Genomic DNA, 17,870 nt, shown 5'->3' with positions numbered 1-17,870 from the left:
GCATTTGCTATTGTCCTACACATCTCAAGTGCACTGTTCTTTTATACCCTTTTATCTTTTGGGGGTTTAGTTTGGGTTCTTTCTTTTTTTAAAAAAAAAAATTACATATTTGGCTGTCTTGGGCCTTAGTTGTGGCACAAGAGATCTTCATTGCATCATTCAGGATCTTTCACTGAGGTGCTCAGGCTTAGTTGCCCTGCAGTATGTGGAATCTTGGTTCCCTGACCAGGGATTAAGCCTGCATTCCCTGCCCTGAAAGATGGACTCCCAACCACTGGATCACCAGGGAAGTCTAGCTTGGCTATTTTCAATGGAAATGTCCTTAGGTTTATGGTCCTTTATTCAACTGTTTCCTGTCTTCTATTAAGTCTAGTGAATTCATTTCTGATATTTTATTTTTATTTCTGACTTTACTGTTTGGCTATTCTTTGTTTATAGCTTCTGTGACCAGATGAAATTCTCAATTTCTTCATGTGTTTTGTCTGCCTTCCCAGTAGATCCTTTAGCATTTGTAGCATAGTTATTTTTAAAATTAGCCTCTTTCCTTGAGACAATGGTAGATTCCTATCAGTTGTAAGAAATATAGAGTGAACATATGACCCTTTACCCAGTTTCCCTGTGATAAAATCTTGTAAAATTGTGGAACAATATCACAACATGAATATTGACATTGACACAATCAAGGTATAGAATATTTGTACCACCACAGTAGTGCCTCCTAGTACCCTTTACAGCCATCTCCCCCCATCCCAGCCCCTGAACCTAGGCAACCACTAACCTGTTCCCCATAATTCTGTCATCTCAAGAATGTCATATAAATGAAATCATATAGTATGTAACCATTTAGGATTGGCTTTTAAAAATTCATATCATTCCATTGTAATTCATACACATTACATATATCAATAATATAATCTTTCTTTTTTTAAAAAAATCACTGAATAGCATTCTATTATATTAAAGTTCCTGCCTGATATATACACTTGTTTGTCGTTGTTCTTGTTTAGTCATTAAGTTACCTTGAGCCACCAAGGGAGCTGATACATACACTTCTATATGTAAAATATGTAGTTGATGGGCAGCTGCTGGATAGCACAGGGAGCTCAGCTCAGTGATCTCTGACGACCTAGAGGGGTGAGATGGGGTACAGGGAGGCTTAAGAGGGCGGGGATATATGTATACTTATAGCTGATTCATGTTGTACAGCAGAAGTTAACACAATGTTGTAAAGCAATTATGTTGTAGTTTAGTTGCTAAGTTGTGTCTGACTCTTTGGGACCTGATATACTGCAGCATGCCAATTATACTCCAATTTAAAAAACAAAAGATCTTTCTCCCTCTCCACCAAGAAAATAATTTCCTATCTAATTATTCCAACCTTTGGAATATTTCTGTATCTCCTCCTAATGAATGTTTCCTCTCATGATCAAGGGTCAATTTTCCTGCTTCTTTTGTGCCTATAATTTTTTTTTTTTTTTTTGTATCCTGGATATTTTGTATAAAATAAAAGCAATAGCTAAAATAAGTAATATTTGCCTCAAGTAAAGAGCATTCTCCTGTCAAAATGTTAGAATTAGGGGCTGGATCAATCTGATGTGTAGTTGAGCTGGGTATGGGCTTTCTTGGGGCTTTGTCTGATTCAGCACACCACTGGCTTCTAATATTTGGGGGATTAGGCCCTTCTCATTAGAAGAGCCTAGGGTTTCAACATCAGTGAGCTTCTGGAGATTTTTTTTTTGGTATGTTATTGTCATGTTGCTAGCTTTTCTAACTGTGGAATATATCTCTCTGATGTACAATCCTTGTGGAAGGAGGGTAACTAAGGAAATGTCTTTTCTCTGTCATTCTGCTCCTGGCTTTCTGATCCAGGGGATATCTCTCTATTTTGCTACTCTGCCTCCATCTTTTGGAAGGCAGCTGCCTTGCTTTATATAAAGGCCTGCAAAGTCCCAGGGGGATTTCTCTCAGCCAAGTCCATGCTCTGACTCTGATGTATTGTCCCTGAGCACATTGTCAAGTCCTATAGAAAGGGTTGGCAGTTGGAGCGAGACTTACTCTGTTGCTGGAGTTTCTCAGAATTCTAAACTATCAAGCCAGCCCACGCACATACATTAAAAGTACATTAAATTTTCTGTGGATTTCTCTATTTCTCCCCTGTGGGTTTTTTTGTTGTTGTTGCTTTGCCGTGACTGAAAGTCATTGTGTAGGAGTGAAAATATCTTCTAAGAGGAGCTTGTCTCTTGCTAGAGTTTAATTCATTTAGATTCTTTGCATTCTTGGCAATCTAATGAGTTTAAAGAAACAAAAGAAAACAAAAAGCACTTCTGTCCACCTGAAGGGCTTGTCAGTTTCTAGTTTTGCTTCAGTTCAGTTCAGTCGCTCAGTCGTGTCCGACTCTTTGTAAATCCTAACTATGAAGTAATTTTTTTTCTAGGGAGTAATATATATCAGTCTCCTTGTTCTCCCTCTGCACTTTATTCTCATTCTTTTGAAAAGATCCTTTTTCATGTTCTTTTGAGGTAAAGTTTTAGATGCCAAAGCATTCTGTTTGCAGGACCCAGAGATGGGATTAGCAGTGAAGTCATCTGTTCCTTACAGAAAAATGTTCATCAGTTCTCCCTGTTTTCATCCCCACCTCTCACCCCTCCTATTCTCCATTGCCCTTGACTTTTCAAGGGCTCTAGGTGGCAGATTGTGATGTCTTCCTTAGATGAGTTAATATCATTCATGCATATTTTGACTGCTGCTTCCTCAACCTTGGTTCATTATTTTTATGAAACTTACCACCTTGCTTTATAGTTTCTAGAGATTTGTTGAACACTCCTAGGGATCTTGAACTAGAAGATTACATCAGGATATATGCTAACTAACCGAAGAGTTAGGGCTGAATCCCAAGGAGCCTGATTCCTGGTCCAGTTTATTTTTCATTAACCCTATCACTGCCTTGTTTCATTCTCCCATATTTCGTTCTGTATTGAGGTTTACCGAAGGCATTACTGAAGAATCATCCAAGATGCCACACTGTAACAGTGGTTCAGCTGACAGCTACCCAAGCAAGTGCTCTTATTGATGAGCCAGTACATAGCCAAGATACAGGCCTGACTCCATTTCAGATATAGCTTCTTTGAGAATCACTGGAAGATGAAAAGGGGAACCTGTTTCATTCTCAAGCCAACTATAGGGCCAATGAAGTTGGTGAGCAAGCACCTTTTCTTGGAGGTTATTATGTAGGGGTCTACTCCATGGGTCTCCTTTGGTCCCTGAAACCTGAGAAGATATTAATTAGACTATTGAAAAGAGATGTGATGAATAGCCCTTTGCAGATCCAATTAAAACTTTATAATTCAGACGTAATGGTAACCCATGTTGCCATCACTACTCCAAATGTCAGTCTGATTTTGTAGAGGTGGTATGTAGCACCTGGTATCACCGGATCCTAGTCAAAGAAGGCTGCCTTCAGGGAGCCTGCATTCTCCCTCCAGGCGGATAGAATTACCATGGTTATTGTCATCTTTTCCCCTCCTCTTTTGAATCCCTTCTCCTCCTAGAAGTTTGTCTTAAAAATGGATATATAGAGAGTATTCCTTTCCTGACTTAGAATCAGAGTTAACTTTCGAACAGAACAAGAATGTGGTGATAGCTTTAGTCCAACTCAGGCTTTATCTCAGCACTTCTGGAGCCTAAGGATATGGCAGTAGTTTATTAGAGTGCCTGCATTTTGAAATTTCCATAGCTTTGGATTTATGTGAAATTCATTCACAGTGAAACCTGGCTATCTGAAGACCCTCATCCTGTTATGAAACTGTGTCCCAGGTTTTTTTTGGGAGTTCTGTCATGTCTGAATTTTAATTTAGGCATAGGTCATTACTTGACTGCCACAGTAAACTGATGATATAATGAATTGAAATATTGTAAAAAACACAGAGGATGCAAAGGAACTTTATACCCTTTAGTTGCATAAATATTGCATATTTATAGGATATTCCATAAACCAGCAGCTAATATAACATGCTTCCTAATGGCTATAGAATTTATCATAATTTCTCATAGTAATCTCAACATATCAATAAGTGGTTCAAAACATCTGTTGCTACATTTTTCAGAGTTTATTATGGGGCTGGATGAAGCAAAGTTAATTTCCTAGAAATAGCCCTCAGTAGGTCCAGGTTTAAGGTGTGTGTGAGGTAGCTTTGATCCGGAATCAGGATGTATTTCCTCTTTTATTTTTTTTTCTAATAGTCACCTTCTAGAACTGAGACAAGGAGACCCGAAGTGTTAGAGGTGGTTTCTGACAACATGGAGTTTTAGGTGGCACAGAAGGGAAAAAAGCTTTCCTTTGCAAATTCACCATGATCCATGCACTTCTTTTGGGTAAATTTGAAATTTTTTATACTCAGTATTTAGTATAACTTTATTGTGTGTAGGGATCAAGAAGTAAGAGACACAAACTTCCTTGCCTCTAATATTCAGTTAAGAATCTGAATATTCATGCAGGGCTTTCACCTTGGGATTATGTGCTGGTTTAGGTTGTGCTAAGAGGTATAAACCCTCTTAGACTTGTGTGTGCTGGGTCTCCTGATTTGGGTGCTTATTTTGTTGGGGTACAAAAAAGGGTTGTGTTGTGTGGGGCCAACAGAGTTAAGTCTCAAAGAAGTTCTCAACAACATTTTTCCAGAATAAGATGCTCAGCATTCTTAAGTACTGTCAATCAGAAGATGCAAAAACATCCCTATTCATGTATTCAAATAGTATTTTTAAACCAAGATATATTCAATATCACTTTATTTCTTCTTTTCTCAAGGTGAGAAAATATAGCAATATTTTGTTTTGAAAATTGCCAATACTCCTTTAAACCAAGTCCCTCTTCTCAGATATGGATAGGATCAGGCTTTCTTAGCTAAAATCACTTATACCATAATAGAATATCCCCAATAAGGGCATAATAAAGTACTTTCAATATGTGGGCTCTACTGTATTTTGGAAGCAAGCTGCATACACAGTAAGTATAGAATGATACCCTGACCATCCCCATTTTGGTGTAAAATGTCATCACTGTATAGTCAGATGAGTATAACAGAGCAATGTTAGGTCAGGATTTTAGATAAGATAATCATTTCAATACATTTTTTTCTTTTTAAAGCCATATGTTTCTTTGAGAACCCAATTAAATCTGTGGGCATGCTCATCCGTAAAATGTACATATACATACATAGTCTTGCACATAATCTCAGGACCTTCACTGATTTCCTGATGCCTATTTGTGTATCTCTTTATAGGTTAAGAAGCCGTGGCCTAATTTCTATGGCTTTCTTTACTCCAACACTATATAAATGACTCATTATGAGTCCTCAGGTCTCTGATTCTAGAGACTCAACATTTTCAGTGAACATGGTTTCCAATGAAACTTCTGAATATTATGCTTCATTATATATTCAATCAGCTTTAATTCTGCCCCAGATACAAGGCTGAAAATGTGGAGATTCTATTGGAAATTTATACCTAACTCTAAAAGTTGTGGTGCATTTCTCCTTTGTGTTATCAGTATTCTGTTGTTCTCACCTTCCCTTCATACTCAGTTCTGTGAGTTTTGTTTTTGTCTTCTTCGCAGAAGACGGTTATTTCCCAGGTGTAATTGATTCATTTGGTGGTATTGGTGGACTGATTGAAATCCAGGCCAGTCTCCTGGCCAGTCATGGCTTTGGTGCCATGGCCTTGGCCTATTATAACTATGAAGACCTGCCTTTCAGAGTGGAGAAAGTAGATTTGGAATATTTTGAGGAAGCTGTCAACTTTGTCCTGAGACATACTAAGGTAAATTTTGTCTTTTTAGTCAGTTTTGGTCCCTAGTTTTCAATAACCATGATATTCTATGACTTCTTTTAACTTCTAAGTGTGATTTACCCTCAGTGAACTTGAAATTCTATTCACATAATTTATTTTGCATCCTATGTCTTCAGCTCAGAAAGATGAAATATATAGTTAGTCTGTGTCCTTCATGGAATCAGAGGCATTGGCTTTAGATTCAGACATAAATGGCTTTCACTTCTGGCTCCATACCATCTGGTTGTGGGAATTTGGGCAAGTTGCTAAGTTTCTAATCCTCAGTTTCATCATCTGTTAAAAAATATTGTAATGGCACTACTTCACAAGGTTATTGTGAGAATTAAAGGGAATACTAAAAGCCAAGTCTTATTAGAGTAACTGACAACACTAGACACTCAATAAATCTGATGAATTATTATTATTATCACCTTCTCTGATAATTATTAAATCACCATACTTAACCAGGTAGAAAATCTGTATTTATTTGAATAGAGGGTCTGAATTTTTAGTTACTTGACACGTCTTAAACATAATGCTGTAGTACTTTCTAACCCACGTAACTTCTTAAAATTTTACAACGTGCTTTGCTGCTTGCTGTAAGAGAGTTGACGCATTTTAGCCCTTATTTATTGTTAATATCTTTTTCTTAATAAGAATTAATCTATGAATTAAGACTCTGTATTACATCCTTTTTCATAAAAGGATCATCAAAATATGGTCAGAATTGACATTGTAAGTGAACCACAATTGCTGACAATCTACTGATGTGTTGACTTTTTAAATAGGTATTTTTGATGAATATAATGGAATTGTTCTTGAATTATCAAATAGGCATTGTTATCATTGTGCTAGTCCTCTTGTTGGCTTAAATAAGAATTTAAGAGGTTATGCAATTCTGCTTCTCACTCTTTTAACTTGGGTCTGCTTGTAGGTACTGGTGTCTTTTCTATCATTGTTTCCACCAATTTACATAGATAGCTGTTGGGGTCCTTTAATGGACCAGGACCTGGTGGTCCAGAGGCAACGATACGAAAGTGAAAGAGAGAGCGAGGCTGATACTCCCTAGTTTATGCAAAGAAACAATAAAGCCCTTGACACAGGACTTGTGTCTCTCACGAAGGCACCAGGAACCCTCTCGAGGTGGGGTGAAGGCACAGGGTGCCTTCTCGAGAGTCTTAGAAGCCCGAGCAGGAGAGTGAGCAGGATGGGTCTCTGCGCTCCAAAGAATCAGCAGAGGAGAGAGAGAGAAAAAAAAGAAAGAAAGAAAGACACCAGAACCCAAGCTCTGATGGAGCAAAGGTGCTTTAATGATTTCTCTGTGAGTATACAAAGGCTGTGGTACAAGAAGTTTCTTTCGACAATGATAAAGATCAGAAAACCAAACGTACGGCAACTGTCACCAAGGGAACAAGGGATTAATAATGGTCACAAGTCAGGAGACAATCCATATCTCAAGAAAGGGTATCAAGACTAAACAGTTTTGTCGTAAAGAGAATGTTTACTAAAGGAAATTCAAGCCTGTCTCACACAATGACCTCAGTTCCTGGGAGCAACGTGCTGTTCCGCTTAAAAAGAAACAAAGAAACAAAGGACTTGTGAGAAACAGCACGTAGGAATCCTCCTGTTAAACATTCCCTGATAGATAGCTAGTTAGTGACTAAGCCAGGCCTGGAAACCAGATTTCTTTCCTAAGCTCTAAGTATTTTTTATTAAACTTGCTTCACACTGTCTGTTCCTCAGAAGGCTAGACCTCAGATATTTCAATTCCTTGGAAGTCTTGTTTCTCCCTCTGTTGATTTGAAGTGTCTTCCAAAGGTCTCTAAATTCCCTGATCCAAAATTTGGTGGCAGAAGTTGTAATAAGAGTTAGTGTTCTGCCAAAGGCCAGAAATAAATAAATAAAGCCTGCATATATATCTGAGTCACGTTTTTGTTGTTGTTGCTCATCCATGATATACTGGCTTTACTTTATTTTCCAGGGCCAAATCCATTCTGAATTCTCATCTCTCCTGCCATACCTGTGACTCTGTATATTTTATATTGACATAGAATTTCAGAACTTGAAAGGTTCTTTTAAACCAAATTAGGGTTGAGGGTGGAAGTTCAAGCTACTTCTCTTACTACGTAGGATAGAAAATGGAGAGTACATATGACTCACTCAATTTGTTTCATTTTTTCCTTTGCTGTAAAAACTTCTCACATTTCTGTCAACTAGATACAAGTGGTATATTTATTCATATTTTTCTAAATAATAAGAAAAAACACAAACATTGCTTAATAAAAAATTTTTTTCTAAGAAAATCTAGGGAATCAACATGACTTTAGAAGAGATGTGACTCCCTGAATCTATCCTTGCATGGGGTCAGTGCTCAAGCAGAATGAAGGCTTTATTTTGCACTATTTTTTTTTAAAAAAAGATCTTTAACTCCTTCTTCCTTTTTTTTTTTTTTTTTTTTTGCTCTCCCATACCAAGTTGGTAACTAGGAGTTGTATATTTTACCCTCATAAATAGCTCATGGACACGTTTCCTTTTTATCACCACCAGTAATAAAAAAAGGCACCTTCTTTCTTGCCTGTACCATTGCAGTAGGCTTGACTTTTCTGCCTCCATTTTTGCAAGTCAGTGTTATAAGACTAGGTTTTTCTAGAGCACAATTATTTTACTCATTTGCTTAACAGTCTCTCAATTTACTACAGGATAAAGGTCAGGATTCCTAGCATCTTTAATAAAGTTTTCCATAATCTGACTTATGTATGTGTGTGTATATGGTTAGTTGCTCAGTCATGTCGGACTCTTTGCAACCCCTTGGACTGTAGCCCTCCAAACTTCTCTGACCATGGGGATTCTCTAGGCAATAATACTGGAGTGAGTTGCCATGCCCTCCTCCAGGGGATCTTCCCAACCCAGAGATAGAACCCAGGTCTCCCGCCTTGCAGGCAGATTCTTTACCACCTGAGCCACCAGAGAAGCTCAAGAATACTGGAGTGGGTAGCCTATTCCTTCTCCAGGGGATCTTCCCAACCCAGGAATCCCGACCCAGGGCCTCCTGCATTGCAAATGGATTCTTTACTACTTATGCCTTATCTTACGCTTCTCTTTAAAATTTCTCCTGATTCTCCTCTGTGTAAGGAAGAGAATCAAAGCTGTTTATTAGCATATTCTTCCAAGCCATTCCCTGTCAAGCTGCTATTTTCCTTTCCAGCCTTATTTTACTACTTCCTGTTTTATACTTTAAACTCAAGTAATAAAGAACTACTGTGGTCCCCTGAATGCACTGCTCCTGAGTTTTAGCAGGTGTTATTCCCATGGTGAATCCACTAGGAATGCTTTGGCTATGTTTTCAGAAAAGTCACTGAGGAGGGCTTAAGCAGCATCAACATAAGGCATTTTATTTTCTCATGTAACAGACCTGGAGATAGGTGTTTTCAGCTTTAGTTTGGAGACTCAGAGGAGTTTCTGAACAAGGAGACTGGACTGACATTTCTGTAATTTCCTGGTTTTCTCCTCAAGATCACAAGATGGCTGTGGCATTTCAGGCATTAAATCAACATGCCAGCATTATAAGCAGGAAAAAATGGTCAGGAAACTTGGCTTTCTCCTCATGATTCTATTCTATTTTATGTCCGGGGAAAAAGCCAAGATCGTAGGTAAAATTTACTGTCTTTCCAGGAGAGGCTTGAAAAGGATGTAGCAAAGGTGAATGGATTCACATCCATCAGAATTTATCTTTTGAGACTAGATACATTGCTATGCCCTGAAAAAACAAGGCCATGTTAGCTTTAAAACTGTGGAGACTGGCCCCTGTCTAGGCAGCTAACAATGTCTACTACACTTAGCATAGAATGCCATTTCTTCTTGTTTGCTCTAATTTTTTTTTTTACAAAAATACTCAACTTATAGCCCATTTCTTCTGAGAATCTTTTTTTTTTCTTAATTTTTATTGGAGTATAGTTAATTTACAGTGTTGTGTTAGTTTCAGAAGATATAGCAAAGTGAATCAGTTATGCATATGCATATACATATATGCACTTTTTTTTTTTTCAGATTCTTTTCCCATTTAGGCCACTATGTAGTATTGAGTAGTATTCCCTATGCTATACAACAGGTTCTTCTTAGTTATTTATTTTACGAATAGTTATGTCTGATTCTGCCTTCTGGTTGGCAGGCTTGCCTATGTGCATTATTTTATCATAGAATTTATGCTGCTGCTGCTGCTAAGTTGCTTCAGTTGTGTCCGACTCTGTGAGACTCCATAGATGGCAGCCCACCAGGCTCCCCCATCCCTGGGATTCTCCAGGCAAGAACTCTGGAGTGGGTTGCCATTTCCCTCTCCAATGCATGAAAGTGAAAAGTGAAAGTGAAGTCGCTGAGTCTTGTCTGACTCTTAGCGACCCCATGGACTGCGGCCCACCAGGCTCCTCTGTCCATGGGATTTTCCAGGCAAGAGTGCTGGAGTGGGGTGCCATTGCCTTCTCCAGTATGGATGTTAGAGTTGTGCTATAAAGAAGGCCGAGTGCTGAAGAATTGATGCTTTTGAATTACAGTGTTGGAGAAGACTCTTGAGAGTCCCTTGGACAGCAGAGAGATCCAATCAGTCCATCCTAAAGGAAATCAGTCCTGAATATTCATTGGAAGGACTGATGCTGAAGCTGAAACTCCAGTACTTTGGCCACCTGTGTGAAGAACTGACTCATTTGAAAAGACCCTGATGCTGAGAAGGATTGAAAGCCGGAGGAGAAGCTGATGACAGAGAATGAGATGGTTGGCAGCATCACCAACTCGATGGATGTGAGTTTGTGTAAACTCCAGGAGTTGGTGATGGACAGGAAAGCCTGGAGTGCTACAGCTCATGGGGTTGCAAAGAGTCAGACACAACTGAGTGACTGAACTGAACTGAATCACTCTAAGGCAAGGCTGGTGTCCCTATGTCACAGGATCCAGCTGCTGGCTAGAATACCCTATGGGTCAGTGGTGGTCCTTGTGTTTTGGGGTGAATACCCCAAGGGCATCTCCTTCCTTTTCAAAAAAGGTAAAAGGGAATCTGATCATTGGAATGCCCCAAGAAAGGTGAGTTCATCAAGCTCTCTTTTAAGGCCTTAGAAGCCATGTCCTCTGGTTTTTCCTCTTAAATTGGGCTGGGGTTGTTATTCTTGAATAAAACACAAAGAGATTTGGCCATAAGAGAGAAATTTGGAATCTAATTTCAGCATAACCAACTATTGCAAGAAAATGTCACAGATGGTGTTTAGTTTGGGGTTTGGGGAAACTCTGGACACTATAAAGTCTATCTGGATCTAGGTGTAGTCCCTGTTCTGATATCAGATGCCCTAAATATCAACCTGGGTTTGAACAAACTGCAATTTTCCTTTGAAATTTTGGTGGCTTTATGTCCCTTTGAAGCTAATACTTTAGCAAGTGTATGCTGCCTTTCTCTGAGGAGGCTTGAGAAGAAGAGCAAAGAAGCAAATCATCCACACACTCTGTCATCCAGACCAGCCTTCAGGAATTGAGAAATAAGGACTCTCAGTGAAACCTGAGACATTAGTGTCCAGGAGAATTCTTTCTTTCCAAATAAAGGCAAAATTGAATGGCTGGCTTTATCAACTGGAGTACTAGAGAATGCACTGCATAAATCAATTATGGTAAAGAGTTTACTTCTAGTGACAGTGGATATTAGTAACATATAAGAGTTAGGAACAAGGCATCGAGGGATGTGTTGTTTATTACCTGGAGATTCTGGGTGAACATCCATCCTGGGTCCTAGGTTTTCTCACAGGTCAAGTAGAAATATTAGAAAGACTAGTACAAGGGATAATGAGGTCTTGAGACTTGCAGTCTTCCATTAAGGGCTTCTTTACTTAAAAGGTATTGATTAATTCCAGAAAGAGGTTTTGAGGGACCTATCTGAATCATGATGGGAGGTGTGCTGTAAATTTTTCCAGGGTCAGTTACAGATTTTTGTCCATAGGAAAGTCATAGCTAATTCAATAGAACAAATAATCAGTGTTCTGAGAATCAGCTCTAGGACTCAGAGCTGAAGCAATGAAAAGATGTCAAAGGGTCATTTAATTTATGTGATTGGTTACTTTGATGACTACTGTCAAATGCTAGAATTATTTTTCCTTTTGGGGATAAATAAATTCTGGCATGATGCTTATCTAAGAAGTCTCGACCTAATAAATGGACAAGGGCAGAGGAGCTAAGGAGAAAAGGGTGTGTATCTCTCAAAGGGCCTAAACTAAAGGGAATTGGTTCAGAGACAGGAAGCTCTCTGGGGTTCACTAGAGATCCTATATTTGAATTGTTTTAGTACTCCGAGGCAGGGGCTACTTTATAGTAGCGGTGCTGAGCACCGAGACTGTGGTTCTGGTGTTACTTAGAACAGGAAGAGACCCATCCCCAATCTGTGGAAATGTTTCTCCCATTCTATTAAGAGCGAAGGTGGGAAAGAGCCCCTGGAGTCCCCCCCAAACCCTATTATTGAGAACTGGGAGAACATTAAAAAGACTGGCTAGAGGGCAGAAGGTGTTTAAAACTAGGAGGGTTTGGTTTTCATTTAGGGATTGTCATTTGCTGGAGTTTAAGAATTTCGGTGGTCTTTCATTTTGGTGACTCATTTAGAGTGTGAGAGAGAGAGTTTGCCAGATTAACTAAACTCTGGAGTGGAAAATTCTAGTTTCCCATTCCATATTGGTTCTTTTTACTAGAAAGGAAATGTTCTGGTTTAGTCCATTAATAAACATAAAGTTAAAAGCTATCTGGGTGGAATCAACCGAAGTTGACTGTAATAGTCATGAGCAGATTCATCAGATTTTCATGTAAAAAGTCTGAATTTTGTTCCAATCAATAGGCTTTGAAAAAGTCACCTAGCAATTGCCTAAACTTGATCATATAAGTTAGTAGGTTGGTCTCTGTGTTGTAATCTTAGGTGTTGATGGAAATAATCAATAAACTACTTGTAATAGAAATAGAAAGAGTTTTTTTTGAGCCAAACTGAAGACTATAACCCAGGAGACAACCTCTCAGATTATTCTGAGAAACTGGTTGAAAAATGGTTTTTAGCATAGCTACATATTTATCAGAACAAAGAACATATATCAAACATGACAGGGGTATATTCCTTCAAGTTTCCAAAATAGACAGATTTAGTAAATATAGAGTGAGACAGTAGGACCTGGTGTCTGGGAAGGGAAACATCTTCCAGGGAATATTAATATAGATGTCCTAAGAAGGGAGTTTTTTCCCTTATCTTCAAAACACACATTATCTACCTTGATGGTTAAAGCAGATGTGCTGTGTGTGTATAACAAGCTATTTTAATTCACACAAAGTTCAGGCTGCTGTGTATAAGCCAAAATTACTTCCCCATGCTTCAATGTTTGAAAATTGTCTCCATCAGAGGGAAATTTCAGGATTTTCCCATTTGGAGGTTTTCATCTAATCCTGGGCTTGTCCTTTACTGACAAGCATATGAAACTAGCAGGTGTAAGTTATAAAAACAAGATTGATACGTTTGAATAACGATGTTATATTTTTCACAAAATTTGTGAGGATCTTCGGTTATTTTGGGAAAACCTTTGACTATGGCTCACAGTTCAGCTTTAATTCAGGAAATATAAATGAAGGCTCTGCATCCTCAGAAGGCTTAGTTTTAAAGGGACTAGCTTTGATAAAAGACTCCCTTCTTACGACATCCATATTAACACTCCCTGGAAGATGTTTCCCTTCCCAGACACCAGGTCCTTGAACAGCAAGGAGATCAAACCATTCAATCCTAAAGGAATCAGTACTGAATATTCATTGGACAGACTGATGCTGAAGCTGAAACTCCAATACTTTGGCCACCTGATGTGAAGAACTGTCTCATTGGAAAAGACACTGATGCTGGGAAAGACTGAAAGCAGGAGGAGAAGGGGACGACAGAGGATGAGATGGTTGGGTGGCCTCACCAACTTTATGGACATGAGTTTGAGCAAGCTCCGGGAGTCAGTGATGGACAGGAAGGCCTGGCATGCTGCAGTCCATAGGGTCGCAGACACAACTGAGCAACTGAACTGAACTGAGCTTTGATAAGTTTAGAGGGAAAAGGTGGGGAGGGTTTCAGGCAAAAAGAAAATTAAGTAAGAGAATTAGTATAGCAAAACTGAGGGTATAGAGGCAATGTAGGTGGCATCGAAGGAAAGAAGGAAGGTGGTGCCTAGGGCAGAGCCTGGGCATGAGGAGGTGAGGGAGGGAGACAAGATGGCATTAGAGGCAGCTTCTGTGCATGCTACATCACTTTAGTCAAGCCTGACTCTTTGTGACCCTATGGGCTATAGCCCGCCACGCTCCTCTGTCCATGGGATTCTCCAAGCAAGAATACTGGAGAGGGTTGCTCTACCCTCTTCCAGGGGATCTTACTGACCTAGGGATCAAACTTGTGTGTTTACATCTCCCGCACTGGCAGGCGGGTTCTTTACCACTAGCACCACCTGGGAAGCCCACATCAGAGTCAGAGCTTAGACAAAGAAGCCAATGAAGAACCTGAGGTTTCAGGCATCATTTTATCTTTTTTAAATAGCTCATTTGCCTTGGTTAATCTTAAAGTCTTATTTTGCAGAAAGGCAGTTTTAGACTTCTGATACTGTTGGGAAGTCTCTGTGGATGAAAAATTAATCAACAGTTGATCTTCAGGAGAAATAAAAAATTTTACTGAAGCCAACCTGAGGATTATAACCCAGGAGACAGTCTTTCTGAGGACTGTTCTTGCTTAGAAGTGCAAGGCCCAGTTACATACATTCTTGAAACAAAGGATCATACATCAAAATGGCACGTTGATGTTTTATGTGAAATTCATCAGAGATACACAGTCCCGACAAGCACTATACAAAGCCAGCAATGGGTAACCACGATCTCTTCCAGGATTAGGAAAGGAATGTTATCTTTTAAGGATTAACATTACTGGTATATGAAGAAGGGAAAAGGTTAATTTTTACAGTCAAGTGGGCATTCCTGCCTTGAGGCGGTCTGGTTAATGGATAACGCAGATGCAAACTGCACATAAGGGAGGCCCAGCTCTGACAGGGAGTATGTTATGCTTCAATTTTCTTGTCTGGACGCAATACCTAACATTTATGCCATCATCCCAAAATACCAATCACAATAGGCATTTCATTCAGTTCTGAAGATTTTTGCGTTATTGTATTCCAGTCTGGTTTTAAGAAAATTAAATTTAGGAATTTCAAAAGTTACCCATAATGGCCATTGATATTCTGAATTGCCTTTGGTTAGGTCAGTCCATTAGCATGAGGAAAAATAAAGATTTTAAACATAAAATTGACTAGAATCTCAGTGCGTGTGTGTGTGGGGGTGGGGGGTGGGGGGCCGTGTGCCCTCAAGATATATAAATAACTAGGATACTATTTCTCAGAGAGTTTTTCTCTAGAATAAAAGAATAATTTTCCAACAGCTTAAACAATTTCTATCTTAAACAGTTCAGTTTTAACAGCTTGCAGCTCAAACTGTCTGCAGGCCTAATACCCGCCAGTCCTGAGGGAACAGCTTGGTCCTGGAGGAGCCAGGCCAAAGTCTTCCCAGCTAGTTCCTATGAAACCGCGCCCATTCCAAAGGTACAGGCTGATGGCTGAGTTTCAGTGAACTGACTCAGTTTAAGTGAAACAACCCCTGTACCTGAAGGAACTGGGCTGATAGCTTCTCAGCCAATTTCAGTTGAAGCAGTCTGATCTCAGAATAAGATTGAACTGCCAAAAGAGTACTTGCATACAGAACAAGGCTTTAACCAGAAAGAGTGAAACCTAAAAACAGATCCCTAATACAACCTGAAGAGCTTAGGGTACAAAGAGGGGTCAACTGAAAAAAAGAAAAGAAAAACACAACCTGAAAGTTGAGAATTATGTTTTATTTGGTGGACAAACTGAGGACCTTTAAGCCGAGGGGGCAGCTTCTCAGATAGCTCTGAGGGACTGCTCTCTAGAGGTAAAGGGAGAAGCCAGGATATGTAAGAGTTTTTCAACAAAAACCAGGTTTTTGCAAGCCAGGTTTTACTGATCAAAAGATTACTATTTATTGAAGAAAACCGGTCATCTCAAATTAATGAATTTGTACTTTTCTACATATAGGAAGATACAAGAATCTGGGTTCACCGAAATCATTCCTTTGATATACACATCAATCATCTAGGACCAGCATCCTGTTTGTTTCCATCCTGAGTTCCCTCAGGGTTCTCTGTCGGAGGAGGGGCTGTAGTGGCTAATGGCTTAATGGCCACCACATCCTTTTTCTACTGATGTGGCAGACAGCATTCTTAGTCCACAGACTACAAAGGCTTGAATCAGGAGAAAGATGTACAAGGTCAGCAAGAAAAGGAATGAGCAATAAAGGGCTCAACTGTGGATACCTCACCTCTTTGCTCATTAGCCAGAGAGTCTTTGGGGGTTTCCTCTGGTCCTTGTGGTGGTGGATTAGTCACTAAGTTGTGTCCCTATGGACTGTAACCTGCCAGGCTCCTCTGTCCATGGGATTTCCCAGATTGCCATTTCCTTCTCCAGGGGATCTTTCTGACCCAGAGATGGAACCTAGGTCTCTTGCATTGCAGGTAGATTCTTTACCACTAGCCACCAGGGAAGCTCTCTGGTCCTTGTATGGGCCACCAAATGTTGACCTAAAACAAATAGAATGCCAGATGCTTTTCCAGCAAAGATGAGGTTATTCAGGATCAGCAGAAATTGCAAGTTGAGGTCTAGAACCATGGTGAACCACATGCAAGTCCCTGCACAGCAGGGGAAGGATTTCCTGGAGGGGAAAAGGAAGATGGGAGGGATTACAGTGAGCAAAGAACCCAAGACTTTTCATTGACTGAGTCCTTGCTGGAAAGAAGAGGAGCCTTTCTACCTGTTGGGCTTTGCTACTGTTGCAGAAATGAGAGCTCCTCCCACTGGTCTCCAGGTTGTATTAATATTTACTTGAGGTTTCTGTATTAATTTTTTTACAGGTCCTTGGGCCAGGCATTGGGGTAGTCTCCATATGAAAGGAGCAGAGATTGGCCTCTCCATGGCTATTCACCTAAAAGAAGTCACAGCCACCATGCTTATTAATAAGCCCAACTTTATTCTTGATATTCCACAGATATATCATGATCAGATAAATCAGCCCTTGCCATTCTCTCCTCTACTATCCATCATTGCCTTAGGGTTAGTAAGGTTATAGCACATATTTGAGGAAACTAGGGCTGAAGCCAGTGAGACTTCTTTTCTCTCCATTGAAAAGACCCAGGGACATTTTCTCTTCATTGTGGGAGAAGATAAGAATGTCAGTAGGGAAAGCATATGCAGAGCAAGCACAGAACATCTGAGGAGACGTGGGAGGAACAACTGGACTCTGCTGTATTATTTTGGAGTGGGCCACCTGATACAGCCTCCCCCCAGCCCCAACTCCCGTGCTGTGCCTCCAGGATCTCTAATCTCCACTTCTCCATGCACTGAGGAGGAGATTCCTTTTCCCACACACAGCTGGACATGAACATTCTTGGAAGGAAATTCAGAAGTTTCTCAGGGAACACCTTATTCCAGTTGTGACCCGTCATCTCAGAAAAGAGCAAATATTCCTGGAATAGAGAAGGAATAAGATGCTTTACCAGACCTCCACTTGATTTTCATGGAACAATAGAACCAGGTGCTGACAAATGGATTTCTTAAAACCCAAATTAATATGCTTTTTAACACAACATTGTAAATCAACTATACTTAAATAAAATAAAATTTAAAATATGCTTAGTTTTCTCATATTTGAAAATACGCTCATGGGACTTCACTGGTGGTCCAGTGACTAAGACTCCATGCTCCCAATGCAAGGTACCTGCGTTCATTCCCTGGTGAGGGAACTAGATCCCACATGCTGCAACTAAGAGTTAGATTGCTGCAAGTAGAAAGAGCGTACATGCCACAGCAAAGACTGAAGATCCCACATGCTGCAACTAAGTCCCAGAGCCGCCAAATAAATAAATAAGTATTTTAAAAAAGAAAGAAAAAAAATATGCTCATGGTTACTTC

At 39.7% G+C, this 17,870-nt stretch overlaps 1 pseudogene; it reads left to right on the top strand.

Annotated features, from left to right (window-relative positions):
* Positions 1 to 657: 657 nt before the first annotated feature.
* On the top strand, positions 658 to 17,564 carry LOC129651015 (bile acid-CoA:amino acid N-acyltransferase-like; annotated as a pseudogene).
* The last annotated feature ends 306 nt before the right edge of the window (positions 17,565 to 17,870 follow it).

Source organism: Bubalus kerabau, chromosome 4 (genome assembly GCF_029407905.1).
Source record: "Bubalus kerabau isolate K-KA32 ecotype Philippines breed swamp buffalo chromosome 4, PCC_UOA_SB_1v2, whole genome shotgun sequence".
Classification (NCBI taxonomy): domain Eukaryota; kingdom Metazoa; phylum Chordata; class Mammalia; order Artiodactyla; family Bovidae; genus Bubalus; species Bubalus kerabau.
This window is presented reverse-complemented; position numbering and strand designations above follow the sequence as displayed.